The sequence below is a fragment of the Numenius arquata genome, chromosome 5, assembly GCF_964106895.1.
Source record: "Numenius arquata chromosome 5, bNumArq3.hap1.1, whole genome shotgun sequence".
Taxonomy (NCBI): Eukaryota; Metazoa; Chordata; class Aves; order Charadriiformes; family Scolopacidae; genus Numenius; species Numenius arquata.
The window spans coordinates 48328670-48343658 of NC_133580.1; the positions used below are offsets into that span (position 1 = coordinate 48328670).

Here is a 14989-nt window from a genome sequence, read left to right on the forward strand (position 1 = left end):
TCACCACATCTGTTAGACTTGGCCCTTAATCTGAAAAGGTACCAAAATGCTCTCTTGCATACGAAGAAGAGCCAGGCGTGCCACTTACACCCTTGCGTAATTCACACACATCTCCAGGCTCCCCACTGGATAGCAGCCCAGGTACTTTGTCTTGATTTAGTAATGCTCTCTGATGTGTGGCATTTACTAAAAAATAAGCATATTACCTGTGAATAGCAAGGAGAGTGTTCAGCACTTCATTGCTTCCCGAACTTGCAGCTCAATTCTGTGAAACAAGGGTGTATATTGAACAAGAGAGGTGTGCCAAAAGATCGGTCAACAGACTCGTCAAGCGGTCTTGATTTCGAGTCCCCCATTCCATTAGGACCCCAGAGGAAAACCTACAAAGGAGTCCTCTGTCTTCCAGACACACAAAGGCAACAGACTAAAAGGGCTTTCTCCAAGTTCCTCCAGACCAATAACTATTAGCCAGATATTATTCTTTTTTTAATGGAAAAAACATATTATTCAGGCAATTGATCCAATGTTTCTTGGTGAGCAAGGATAATTAGATCGTCGTAACTATATGCTGTGAAGTGCTCTTGCTACTATAAATAAAGGTCAAACGCAAGACACTTCCTGCTACTTTTGCTGACACGTGGCTGCCATTTAGTGATTCATAATCTCTACACACGGCTTGGAAAACAGAGAGGATTTTTTTTCTTTTATAGGAGCTGTTTTCCACTTATGCAAGCACAACAAAGTATTTAAAGGGACCTGCTTTGATCCACCTACAGGACCAGCAAGTTTCAGCAGAAGGTAACTAAGACAAGTAGGACTGTGGTCTGTAGGATGAACTATGCACAAAAGGGGGCTGATCCTCCACTAGCTTTTAGGGGTCTTCAAGCTGAAAAAAGTTTAAAGCTATGCCTATTTTTGTGTCTATATAGCATTTTTCTTCTGTATATCACATTGCCTTGTGCAACTGCATAAACACTGATGTGACTGAGCGGCAGAGGGGGAAAACAGACGCTGGGAGATAAGAAAACCTTACAGTGTTTGGATAGGATTGCAGTGGGCTGTGGTCTTCTGGTCCGCAGGCTGAGATTTAGTTGTGACATGGACTATCATGCGATTAATTTCATTACCTGGAGAGGAATTTGAAAAAAATTGTACATGAATTAAGTGTCTTTCCGTGTTCTGTGGTTTGTGCAATGTCTTGGTAGCAGGAATATCACAGCAGCCTTGAAGTACAGCGCAATCGTAAAAAGTGGAAAAGACCCTTTGCATTTAGGAAGACAACTGGGCTTAATGTGCTTGTTTCATCAAACAGTCATTCTTATTTTTGAAGACTTATATTTAAGTTGCATAAGATCACAGTTATTTTATTTGAGACAACTTTTCTCTATTTGTGTGGAAATTATCTGCAAGATTCAGACAAACCTGAAACATCAGGACTTCAGGAGCTGCTGGGTATTCAGATATTTGGCCTGAATGCCGAAAAGAGGAATGACTTTTTTTAAAGCACTCTCACTGTTTCTCAGACTGCATTAGAAATGTGCCTCATCTCCTATTTTGATTTGTTTTAATGACCTGATAAGAAGTTTCCAACTGGAGCTGGACTGGGACGTATGACCTGGGATGTGTGCCTGTGAGCAAGTAATTCCATGAAGGATCATCTTTTACCTTTGATGTTTGTCCCATTTCATTTCCTTTCTGCAACCTTTTTCTGGTGTATATTTATGGAAAGTTTAGGGAAATGGTTTGAGTTCTGTCGTTTGAGTGAATTCACTGTGGAGCCACTTTGGTGTTTGCGTTGTAGCCCATCTTAGAGTTTCCATCGTGCTGGGCACCATTTAGATGGGCAGCGAGAGCCAGCACTGAAGGAATCAGCAGAGAAAAAGCTGGCTGGGGAAGGGAAATCGGGAGCAAGCACCTGAGTGGGAGACTTGCAGTCCATGGTCCTACCGACTGAATCACGCTGCTGATGTCATTTATTAAGGCTGTTTCCTGGTGAGGAAGAGACTCGGCACCACACAGGTCATCAGCCACTGCTGGCACACTCAGGAGTAATGAATCACCAATGTTGTTTGTTGAGCTGAGTCACTTGCGTGGACAGAGACCTTTCCACAGAATATGTTCCTCAGTGAATGAAAAAAACCCCACCAACTCATTAAAAAACTCCAGGTCCCTTTTTGGTATCCCTTGTCAGATGAAAGGAGCATTTTGCTCAGTTGGGTATTGCCTCCTGCTGAGGATCTGGCCTGTGGTGGTGTCCGGGTGCAGAGTGACCTGCGGTTTCCAGCTGGCAGAACAAAGGATTGTGTTTGCAGGCTGTTTGTTCAGTGTCCCGGTAACAGGACATTGGGCACCTGGAAACTTTGGCATCCAAAACTTGTAGTTGATTATCTTTTTTCTTTTCTTCTGAATCCTAAAGCAACTGAGAAAAAAGAAAAGTTTAAATATTTTTTTTTCTTTTTAACAAAAAAGCAAATTGTATGGGGGGGGGGCGGAAATTGTCCCAAGGCCAAATAATCACCTGCTCACTTAAAAACCAGTTGAATATCAACTCAGTGGCGATAAATGAAAGCAGAATGTGGCCCTAGATACTGAAGTAGCACACAAGGGAGTTTGGAAAATCCTGTGTACAAGGGATGGGGTCACGAGGGAATGGCTGTCCAGTGTCTCATCCAGAACAAGAACTAGGGGCCAGCAGATTAACAGGCTCCAAGCAAACCAACGCAGATGGGTCCTCATGCAATGGGTAGCTGAGCTGTAAACTTCTTGCTAAAGGGTATTGTGGACACAGGAAGGTTCAAGAGATGAATAGGCAAATACATGGATGAGAAATCTGCTGGGATGTACTAAGCATACAAATCCCCTCAGGCTCACGAGATTCCCTGAGCAGAATATAAAGGAGGCAGGGAGAGATTTGGGGAGAAGTATCATATGTGTTACATATGTGTTACAAAGATGACCCATCTTTGAATGCCTGCTCGTGGCCACTGGTTTTATCTGTTTTTTTCATCTTGTTAACTAGAAACAGCAGGAAGCAAAATGAGCTTTGCCACCAAAGCCACCGCACCTCACCGTGTGTGATCGGAGCTGGGAACAGCATCCTTGGTGACATGCAGCAGGATTGTGCTCTTCACCGGTCTCTATGTAGGTAGGTAATCTCAGGTTTTGAAATGCCCTGAATGTTATCAGAGAGCACCTATGAGGATGCTCAGCTTTGTCTTCCATTTTCTTTTCCAAGTCCCTTCCCACCTTTATCTGTACCAAAGCAGCCTCCCAAGTTGGATAAACCCTGGGCTAAATCCATGTGGCTGTTTTTATGCTCTTAATGTGTCCCAACAGCACCAGGCAGCCAGCCTAGCATTTTGACTGAGATTTTGATGGCTTGCTATTGCCAACTCCCTTCTTTCATTTCTCTCCCAGCAACACTGGAGTAATTTTACCAGTTTTTGTTAAAATCTTATTTTGCTCTTCTTTTGGGGATTAGGAGAAGGGACTTGTTTCCACAAAATGCTTTGGGTGCCAGATCCTTGCTAGTGCCTGTCACCAGTTGTAGCGTGCTGCTACCTTTCTCCTTCCCCACCTCAGAGCCAGGCAAACACATTCTGTCCTTTTGGGATTATATGTTAGAGATCTGAATGTCACAGCAGGCTGCACGGTGTAACACAGGAAACATTTGTGCCTGCTATTTAAGAGAAATAAGTTGCTCATGTTTCCCTGGGAACCAGCCCATCAATTGAGCTTACTTGTCTCCCTTGTTATTAAAATAAAATGTGAAAGAGTAAATGGATATGTTGCAAGTTGTGGAAGGGTAAAATGCTATCTGGATATATTTCATATCCAAAATATGTACCCTTATGTAAAGAATGAGCTAAATTTGAGTGCTTTTCAGATAATTTAGATGGATTGTTATTCTTTTGGATTACTTTTGTTAGCAGTGCTGTATCTTCATGCCCAGAACTTGGAGGCTGGCTGTAAAAAAACCTTGTGGCTCAGCAGTTGTCTGTGTGCAGGTTATACACAATACTTGCTCCCTGGGCCCCTGGCACTAGTTTCCTCTACTGCTTGTGGATGTACCGAGGCTGTGTTCTCCATTATACTCTTAGACTATTTCTTCAGAGCTTTTCACCCCAGGAGTGCCTTTGTTTCTCATTTTGTGCAGGTTATATGAGGGCTTATCTTCAAGACCTGCGACTTTTAAAGACTGCAGGTTATCTATGGGGCAAGCTATTTTTAGGAAAACACAGTACCAGGATGGCTCATAGCACTTGGCAGCGTACACGTGCAGAACACAAAGGCAGCCTCTGTCCTGGATGGCTTGCGAACTCGGCATCGTCAGGAGCTGAGAGACAGGCACGGTCAGACAGCAGGGCACGGCGAAACAACAGGGCTGCTTTGGTCAGCGAGAACGGCTGCAGGCTGCGAGCAGGCATCTGTGGGCACCACACTGCCCAGAGGGAAGGCACAGGAGGAGAGGCAGGGGCTGCTGAGGCCAGGGTGGAAACAGTGGTGGGGGCAGGAGGACTCTCGGGATCATTCACTGGCCTTTGCAGGTATCAGCCCTTGGCCTTTAAGGGGGAACATCCAAAAGAGTGAGATATTGGCTGGAAGAGAGATATATTGGCTGGAAGTACTGCTGTCACCTGGCCAGTGCTAGAGATTGAAAATGAGACTCATAGGACTAGTTTGCATTTTTCCACTGTTCTCACTGCAGTTGCCATTGCTTGCGCTTTCCTCTGTTACCTGCTGTGAGATAAGGCAGGAGCTGGGCTGCTATCATCGGCAAAGCCTCCTCCCAGATTTCCACACTCAGCCCTGTTCCTTTGTACCTGCCAAAGTTTCATTTCCTGGATTCTTTGTGTTCAGAACAGTTTAAGTGATTGCGGTTTCATGCAACCTATGCTGAATTGGCAACAAAGTAGAGTAAAGGCTCATAACTGCTTTCATAGGAAGTCACACTCAGTGACCTAGGTCTCTCCTGGCGGTAACTTAAGAAGGGTATGCTAGAGGTGTACAAAATAGTGACAGACTTGCAGAGAAGTCATCTGTTCTCTGTCTCTTCCGATACAAGAACATGGGGGAGTCAAATGAAGATACCAAGCTCCAAGCAAACCAAAGGATGTGTCATTGATATGGTTTCTTGGTGGAACTCTGTGCCACAGAGTGTTGGCGTCATCAATGTTTACACAGGGAGAGAGCAGGTAAGATCATGAAAACAAAATCCAAAGGAGGTTACTAAATACAGAGAAACCATGCCTATCTCACGAACCCCTGAGGAGAAAATAAGTGGGAGCTGAGAGGGGCGAGTCTTGTTCTTTCACTTGTGGAGGCAGCATACTGGTCTAGGCAGATCTTTGCTCTCACCTGGGACAGTTCTTCTGCTGTTCTTTGCCAGCCTCATTTTTCTGCCTCTTTATTTTTTATTTGCCTTTTTTCAAAGGCGTCTGCTTTGTCATGTAGCTGGGGTACTGCTGTCCTTCCTGTTGTCTCCTGAAGGTGACTTTCTCCAGGATTTTGAGACATGTAGCAAGGTGCAAGGGAAAAGAGTGTGTAATAAAAGCATGAGATGCCAAAGCCGGGATCTATGCACTAACAGCCTTGCTCAGCTGATGATGGTGGGGACTGAAGGTCCAGCAAGGATTTGTCTCTTGTGCACTTTCTCTCTCTATAGTATGGACAGACAACGGCCTTGGCCTTGTCTGTATGGACAGGCAACCGACTCAGGCTGTCGTCACCATATATCCCAGAGAGTCTTGCAGCACTTACTCAGCCAACGTAAGACATAGCAATTGTCCAAGCTCCTTCCCGAAGGAGCCAGATGTTGTGCACAACAAGGCAGTGGGAGATATCCCGGCTGTAGGACAGCACAGCCCCTGGCCATTGTGCAGACGTGTGTGTGTGCGTGTGTATGAGGCAGTGCCATCTTTTAACCTGCTTGCTGCCTGTATTTCCAATTTTCCTAATCCAAATGAAACCAAAGGGGCCCTTTAGCTATGAGAACTTGCAGAAATGGAAACAGAAAGGATTTTTAAATTTAGCAGAGAGAAGGTTGCAGTAAGAATACATATTTGGGACTTGAATCTTGACAGAGACAAGCTAGAAATAGCGACACATTTCAAGCATTCAGGGTGCATGCTCACTACAACAATTCATTGAGGATTGCAATGGATCTTCCCCATGTAGATCTTTTTTTAGTGTTGTTGGGATTGGATACTTTTCTCATCAGCTATGTCCTTCCAGGAATCCATGTAGGAAAGTGTTAAAGCCTGTAGTGCTCAGGAAATTAAAAGAAATTACTGTTTGAGCTGTATCATTCTGGAAATCACCTTCTTAGAAGGGAATAAAGAAGAAAAAACTTGTGAGGGGAATTTCAGGAGTTGTCCTCCTCACCTGGGCTTGTTTTGTTTCTAACCATAAAGGCGAGCTGCATGGCTGTTCTGTGTCTAGATTGTTTATCATCACAGAGAAATATTTATGATCAATCTCCTTGTCGCTTAGACAGCTTGTCAAATGATGACTGAATAGCAGACGTCATTATTACTCATTCCTATGAATTACTGCAGCTACGCTGGAGTGACTGGGAGGTCACAAGGCTTTTTAGCAAAGGGCAGACTCTCTGAAGTGACTTTTGAAACTGCCTGTAGCCTGAATATACTTTCAAAGGGAGGCTGCTGGGTTTTCAGATTCCCTTTGTAGTCTTGTTAAAACCTTTTATTGACTTATTGTCAGGAGATTGTGAGGAAAAGGGGAAAAATATTCACAAGAAGCAACACTGATCTTTGCCTTTCCCCGTTGTGTTTATGATCAGTGGTCTTGCTTCAGATAAAACTTCTAGCGGGATTTTGTATTTATGTTAGAATGTTCCTCTCTCCTGCACCGGATGTGGTTTTGCTTTTTCTCCTGGGAATGTATGTTTTTGTTTGACTATTGAAGTGTTCCTCAAGTGGGTGAATGAATCATGGAAATTCCGTATTATGTACGGATGGAAAGATAATAAAGCATTATATCTGAGCCCTTGTGCTAAGTTTGTTTTTTCTACTTTGCAGGTAGAACAGATTAGTCTCTGTCAAGTAAACAAAGAGTGTAGAGGATGGAAAAGTCAACTGGGCTGTTTGGCGTTGTTGTAATGCAATTATTTAGCACAGGCATTTCCAAACGTTTCTTAGCATAATGCTTGGAGGAATACAGGCAGCTCTGCTGTTGTGCATTACCCAGCCCAGAGCAGGAGCCAAAATCGGCACCCAGATGCCCTTATAATCATGATTCCTGGTTTAAAGAATTGGAAAACCCCTGTTCTAAGCTACATATTTTGTGTTTGTTTCTGAATTATATTTTAACTTGACAAGGGTCCTGTTAGATGTTGGTGTCTGCGTAGATCCCCCGAAGATGTGAGCATGTGCCGAGCTTCTGACACGCAATGAGGCCTCTTGACAGCAGACATGGTCTTACTACCAACTCTGAATCCTAGCAAGAGTGGGCAATCTGTAAAGCACAGCAAGCCCTGTGGCTTGTATCAGATGGCTTTGCATTGAAGGATTGCTGACTTCTAGTGGATAACGGCACTTTTACTGATATTTTGGATGAAAAATACTGTGTGAGAACAGTAAGAGGCAAAGCCTTTCTATACTGAATGTAAGGAATGCGGTGTTTTGGAGCATGGAGCGATTCTGAGTGCTGCCTGTTTTTCATCTCTACTCCTGCTCTCTTTTCCAGGCAGATGGATCTTTATTTTCCTAAAAAAGGCTTCATGCCAGGCTTGATCCTCATCTTGCCTGACAGTTCTAGGAATAGGGCATTATGCTGGTCAATAGGAATCTGGAGGAATATTGCTTAATGGCTTTAAATCATTATTTTGCTTGGCAGGAAAAAAAGGATCAATCTATCCAATAGATCCCCTTGCCAAGGTTTCAAACACCCCCAAATCCAGAAGTACAGCCTAATATAGTGTCCAGGTACCCCTCCACCCCCCTCATGGCCACCAGGAGCTCTCCTGATTAGTTTGCTAGAGTCCCTTCTCCATTTGAATGCGTGTGTCTTGAAGGACATGAGACCTGAGCTATTTCTGTCCCTCCCTGGGAGATCTTACTGCAGCGCAAAAAACTCAACAACACTCCTAGAAAGAGACCTTCTAGGCAGTAATGCCCTTTTTTTCCTTTATGCTGATTATGTCTCTGGCTTGCAGCTCTTGGCATCTTCTCAGGTGTGTTGCACAAGGAGGTCTTTCTCCCTGGCTTTTAGGTTACACTCTCTAGACTTTTATCATTCACTTTGCATTTCATTCATAAAGCTGTGGTTCATGGATTCTTCCAGGAAAGATGCTCTATTTACCTTGAAGGCCAGCTGTTCATAGACCACAAGCTAAGAAAACAAATGTCAGAGGCACAAAAAGTGCTTATTTTAGGATTTCATCAAATTTCTTTGGAACTACTGTCCGAGTATGGCACGAACATCAGCTCTATCTGTCAATTCCTCTTTCTTAATGGATTGAACACTGTATTAAACATGCGCTTGCAATGCATTTTAGCTTTATTTTCCCACAGGTAATTGCATTTCTATATACCCTCAAAATGTCTTGCAAGTATGCCTAGGGCTTTTGAGCTGTCTAGGCTCTGTTGCCAAATTTAAACTGGAGAAAGAGGGTAGAGCCCAGGGGACCCCAGCTACTCAGAGCTTTCTAGATTTAGTTCAAATCCTTCAAATTGCAGCCAAGCAAGCTGAGAGCTAGTGCAGCCCTGGAGCATGGTTGTTTATTTGCTATGGAGGAAATAGAGGTGCCATTCAGTAGGAATTGGCTCACCAGCTTTCCCAGCTGCTGGATGACTAGCATCTCTCATGGGTCAGCTTCTCTGTGGGAACAGGGAGCACCAGGCTGCTCTTCACTGTGGCTCCTCTTTGGCTGTGAACAGATGCAGCCTCGATTAGAGGCAGCCTCGGGGGCCGGTATTACTCTATGAGATTCTGAGGACTACGGGCAGGAAATCCTGCCTTCCCCTCCATCTCATCCAGATAGGTAGCTCCGAGCTGGACCATCAAACTGATCCTATTTCCTCATCATTTTGGGCTCTGTCCAGTCTGGTGGGAAAGGCTGCTCTTTCCAGCCAACATAACCAAACTCGTTGCCAATTCCTCTTTCCAGATATAGCTGGGTACAACAAGGATATGGCTTATTTCCCTCAAGTCCTTTAATTTTCAAAGCTCTGCTTCCACCTGTAGGCTTGGTGGAGCCCCTGTGCTGAGGCTGCGGGGCACGTGTGTGAGAGAAGAGCTGTTGCCTCTTCTCCCTTAGCACCCCAGCATGCCCACGCTGGCCCAACAGCGCTGGCTGGCTCCTGCGGTGTGCTGGATGAGGACAGCCATCCTTATGGCTTGCTGGCTCAGAAACCATGTTTCAAACACTGTGTGTGGCCTTGAGACGCCTGTCGTCCTATACTGGTTGTCAAATACCACCATGGCTTCAGCATCTGGGTACTTTGAGGTGCTTCACAGGCATCGATTCCAGCAGTGACAGCAGCAGTAAAGGGCAGTCAGAAGAGTGCAAGCTCTGTAAGAAAAAGGTCTGCAAGCACTGTATATGCAAAATGGAAAGGTTTGCACAGTTATTATTTAATATCTGGTTGAAGCTGAGAAACCTGAGCCCCACGTTATTCTTGCTGCTTTCTCCAGGTGTTCCGGCCAGCTAAGCAACCTCACCCCAGTTGTGCAGGTGCAAACCTCCAGCAGGCAGCTAAACATGTTTTATAAAACCCTAAAACGCTTGAAGGCAATTTGCAGACATGACTATTTTCATCCAAGGCACAGTCTTTTCTCCAGACATCCAAAAGCAATTTCAGGGGGCGATTAACGGGAAGGCTGGGGGTCATCTGAATGTTTCAGCTCCACTGGTGGATCCTCATCCTGTGTCTTACATGTTGCTTTTTCCTGGTTGCAAACTTTTTTTTTTTTTTTTTGAAGACTATAATTTAATAAAATGTGCTGTTTAGAGGGCTGTTGCTTGGAGACAAGACTTTAACCCTGCAGCTGCATGAAAGGCATCGCACTCAGAAGCCGGGAGCGCCCCTTCCCTTCCTGCTTTAGGGCTTTGCACGCTGTCTCCCGGCTTGTTACACTGTGATGAGATTTTTTTGCTTTCCCCTACCCTTCGGGAGAGGTCCGAATGGTGGAGGCTTTATGTCCAGAGGCATTTAAGAGTCCATATCCCATATCACCCTGGCCAGGGCCTCTGAGGGGCACCATGGGCTAACGCAGGATCCCCCGACACCGTCCTCTCCCAGGCCTGTCCTGATGGAGGCGACGAGGGTTTATTAACCCCAGGGCTTTGCCGTTGGGGTGGGTTGGGTGTGAGGTTCTCCATCTCCCTGGCAGGCTGCCTGCTGCCCGCGGGGGAAGCCGCCCAGCCCGCCCCGCAGGCCGCGCCGGGCCGGTGCTTGCCGGGGGGAAGCGGGCGGAGGCGGAGGAGGCGGCGGTGGAGGAGGAGGAGGAGGAGGAGGAGGAGGCGGGCGGACCCTTGAGGCGGAGCCGGGGCGGGCCGAAGGGGGAGGCGGCTGGAAAACAGGCCGGCGCTGGTTCTCGGCTCGCAGTGCCAGCAGCCGCCGCCGCCGCCGCAGCCGCGCCGGGAGCCGCCAGACGCGGGGAGGGGAGTGAGGCGCTGAGGCGAGCCGGGCGGGCGGCAAGACCCCGTCCCCTCCGGCCACCGCAGAGAGAGGTACGGGGCGCTGGGGGGGGTGAGGAGGCGGCGGCTCCCTCCCCGCCTGCCAGGGATCAGTCCCCCTCAGAGGGCACGGCGGGCGAGGGGCCCCCTCAGCTCCCCGGCCCCCTCGTCCTCCCCTCGGCCGGCACCTGCCGCGCCCCGGCCCGGCCCTCGGCCACCTGCGGCTGTCAGCGCCGGCCGCCGTCGAGGGGCTGGCGGGAAGGGCCAGCGCCCACCTCGGCGGTGGCCAGCCCGGCTCTCCTCCTTCTCATACGGTGGTCACGGGGGATTTGCAGCCCGGCGTGGAGAGAGGGTGGCCGGCATGGGGCAGGGTGGGGGGTGTTTGCCCGAAAGGCCTGTCTCAGCACCCCACACACCCAGCCTCACAAGTTCGCCCTGTAAATGCTCATGACCCCTCGTTCCTCAGCCCCAAGAAACCCCGGCTGGTGCCACACCAAGCCCCGGTGGACAGCGGGAGGCAGCTGGCTGCTGTTTTTATCCCCACCCGTGTTTTTGGGGAGGCGTGGGTGGGGGAAAGGCCCCCTGCCTCACTGTGGGTGTGCAGGGTTCGGCTGAGGGCATGTGTGCGGGTTTCATTGGGGTTTTGGGGTGTTTTGGGTTCGTTTTTAATTCCCGTCTCCCCCCCCCCCCCCCCCCCCGTGTGTGTGTTTATGTCAGCGTATCGCTTACATGCGTTGTGTGTCCGTGGGCGCTGCTGCTTTCTCTGCCTCGGTGTTTGGGGTGATGACATGAAGACTAAAGGTTAAGTAGGAAAGTCACCATAATGCGCTGCGTGAGGCGGGGTGTAAATTACGAGCTGTGAAGACTTGCAGTTCATTTGCGTTTTGGTGTTTCTTGTTTACACAGAGCTGTTACAATACTGGGGGCTTGGCAGTTCCTACCGATCTCGTGTTTTCAGGCAGATCCATTGACTTCTGCAGAATTGCTCCGTCTCTGCGGTGGATAAGAGATTAGTCCTGGATGTGCAGTAGCGAAATGTACAAAGCCAATCGTCAGTTACAGAACCTGACCTCAAAACAAAGCTCTTCAGCAATTTACATCCTCAGCCCCAGAAATACAGCTGCTCCACTGAATCCGTGCTCTCTAATCACCCCTAAAAATCCTTTGCGTAGCGCATAGGCACGCTGTCTCAAATCCAGTGCCGGGGCCAGCTGTAATTGCCTTGATATATTAGATGTAAACACAAGCTTTATGTAAAAGTGAAACCATATGTATCGGCTAATGCGTATCCACTCAGTGATCCCACAGAGTCGAGTCCAGAGCTCTGTCCTTAGCTCACCCTGTTGATCCACTTTTCCCTTAGCCTGTACGAGGCAGCCCTGTTCCTGGACTTACCAGACAGGTTTAGTGGAGGACGAGAAATCAGCCTAGGAGCATTTCTGCCCATTGTACAAGAATGCTGTATGTCTTTAGTCTTTTACAAATGTTGTTTTATTGACTTAGTGATAACATTTTGCTCTCCTAGGTCCTTTTCCCTTTCCAGATTGTTAGCCCAGCACTTACTAATCTTTTGTGGCACTGCTGTGGAACAGATGTACGATGTTTTTCAGTGAGTAGCAAGGTCTGTGGTTTCAGCTGGCTTTGCCTCTAAAAAAGACATATGCTCTTTCCTTCGTTCTCCTGTTCAGCCTGCTGTGGAGTGGGGAGCCGAACTGGGAAATGGGTTCAGACAACCACTGAGCTGGCACAAACCCGATGGTCTTAGCTCTGACTCAGTGCCTGGATCCAAATCATCACATAGCTGCTCAAATGTTTCCCTGAGTATCTTTGGGTTTAGAGGAAGAACTAGCTGGCGTTTTGGCTAAACTATATGTGGAAATAGGTGCAGAGGTCTGGGTCTTTAAGTCCTGAAAACACCAGCTGATGTTGGGCTCCATGGTCATTTATCCTTCTCAGTCCTTTGGCTTGATGGAGAAGCTGCTCTTAAGCTGTACCGTTTTGTGCCACGCTATGTTGAAATGGTGGAGTGTGTGGCTGGAACACCACAAACAACCCACGTGTCCTGGGAGCCCTTGTCCTCGTCTCTGTGTTGCTGAAAGCACTCCTGGATAGCCCTCTCTGGTTTTCACTTGAAGGGTTTTCTCTCTGTTGTGTCTCGCCCATCAAAATGTGCCTGAGTCCTGTCACAAGTTAACTGTGGTGACTCTGAAACACAGTCTTTTCCTGGGGTGGAGCAATCTCAGTTGACTTGGTGGGGATGGAGAGGTTGAGGTAGAGTTTGGAAAGCTGTGTGAAATTGCTAGCATTCTTCACAAACAGGAGATTTAATGGTTTATGACGTCCCTACAGGACGTTTTAGTCTAAAATGTGCGATGATGCTCTTTGACTGGTCTCCACCTTAGCCAAGTAGTATGATTTGGGTTTTTAACAATCTTCCTTCTGCAAAAGGTAGTGGACTCCTGTCCATCTCAGCTTCAGACAGTTAGAGAGATACTCCTGCATGTAGTGTATTCCTGCTGCCTGCTACAGAAGTGTAGCTGCCTGTTCTCTGGACACCAGTTATCTCACTTCATGTTTTCTGTGACTGTCATCCCACAGAAAAATAATCCCTTCTAATGAAATCTAAAATTCTCAATCCAATTTCCTGCTGGCCCAAATTAGAGTCTAGGGAGAATAACAATGCTGATTTCTGAAGTATGTGGATTTATTTACTTTGTATGATTGGGTTATATCAAAAAGAAATAGAAATTTTCTCTGTGCCTTTGAAAAATATTAAAATACAGCCTGTTGTATTAAACAAATCTAACTGCTGTCTCCTCCTCTCAGTAACTACAATTAACAGACCAGAAAATGGAAAAATGTAGAAATATCCTTTCCCAGTAGCCACAAGCATTAGTCCTCTCCAGAAGTTAATGAAGTCAAGTCTATGGAAAGTAAACAACTGAGGTTTTTAGCTCTGTTGAAGAGCTAAAACTTTGTGTCAGAGTGGTAAATAGTAAATTAAAGAGGTATAAAGATCACCTCTTGGAAATGAAATGGGTGAAGAATGAATTTGAACTTGTCCTTCTCAAGAGAGTGTCTAAACTGTCTGGCTTAAGGATCTGTCCTGCTCTGCTTGGATGAAAAAATTAAGCTGTAGCAGAGCAGTAATGCGGGAGGGTGATAGTGATCTACTGTGGCTGGTGAGCAAGGTGAGCTCTCTCCTGGCTGGTGGGTGCTGGGGTTCAAATCTTCTTGCACCCCGAGTGTCCTAGCAGGTATGTCACGAGGGGATAGAAGCATAACTGTGAAACAACGAATGCAAACAATTCCTCATATTATGGCCTTCTAAGAAGTGAACAGTTTAACAAATGGCATCCCAGAACATTGTGGTGTTTCCAGAGCATGTTATCATCCTTGTTGTGTTCCTGTTGAGGGAACATGAAAATTTTCAGTCACCTTGATGATGTGTCACATTTGCATCAGCTCTTGTTGATGTGTTGGCTTTGATGTGTCCAGGTATTTCATGCTCCGTGTGGAGGGTGTGTGGGTGTATGCACAGTAATATCACTTGAGTTTATAGTGTCACCATGGAAATTGGTTACAAATCTTTGCTCTTTTAAAAAATCTAACGTTTCTGTGGCTTCTTTTTATTTTAAGAAAAGGTTCCATAAATACTGTGGGTGGGAATATGAACTACTAGGAAAAATAAAAGTTCGTGGCTACTCCGGTTGGCAGCATGTGCAGTCGCACCTACAGAGCATGTTGATGTGGTGCAGCTGTTTCACATGATGTGTGGCTCTGCTGTGGAGAGTGGCTGTGTAAAAACCTGGGTTTGAGGTCCTGTGTTTGTGTCTGTGTACAGTTGTGAACATATTTTGAGCAGCTTGTGGGGTTCAGCTCCCTGTACCTTCCAGGAGTCCGGTGCAACCTGTCGTAAAGCCTCTTGAGGTTAAACTTGACACATCTTTCCTTACGTAGGATATCACCAATTGGTGTTGCAGAGGTATTGCTCTTTGGCTGTGCTGGACGTAAGCTCCTTATGGAGTTCATGGCACTGTCCTTTACCTTCACTTGACCAGAGGGTGCCCATCACATCACCAAAACATACAGCACGCTCTTTACTCATTGTATGAGAAGAAAAGGCTTTGAGTACCAGAGCCAGCACCCTTGAGGGACACTGGGGCAGGGACTGGACTGCGGGCTGGAGGAATGCTATGGGCGGTGGGGATTCAGCTGGCAGCCCTACACTACCCTCTCTGGCTGTGGATAACACAGCATGCGGGGTTCTTATAACAACCTGTTTGCAGGCTGAACCTGACAGCAGCATGACACAGACCTTTGCTTTGGGAGATGCTCTGTATATAT

At 46.8% G+C, this 14989-nt stretch overlaps 1 protein-coding gene across 1 annotated transcript in view; it reads left to right on the plus strand.

The window, feature by feature from the left end:
- The first annotated feature begins 10516 nt into the window (after positions 1-10516).
- The window catches only part of SMOX (spermine oxidase), a 56200-nt gene continuing 51727 nt past the window's right edge, over positions 10517-14989 (plus strand). Inside the window, exon 1 of the mRNA XM_074147903.1 lies at positions 10517-10696. The gene's annotated coding sequence lies outside the window, so the exon portion shown is untranslated. The remainder of the gene's footprint in view (positions 10697-14989) is intronic.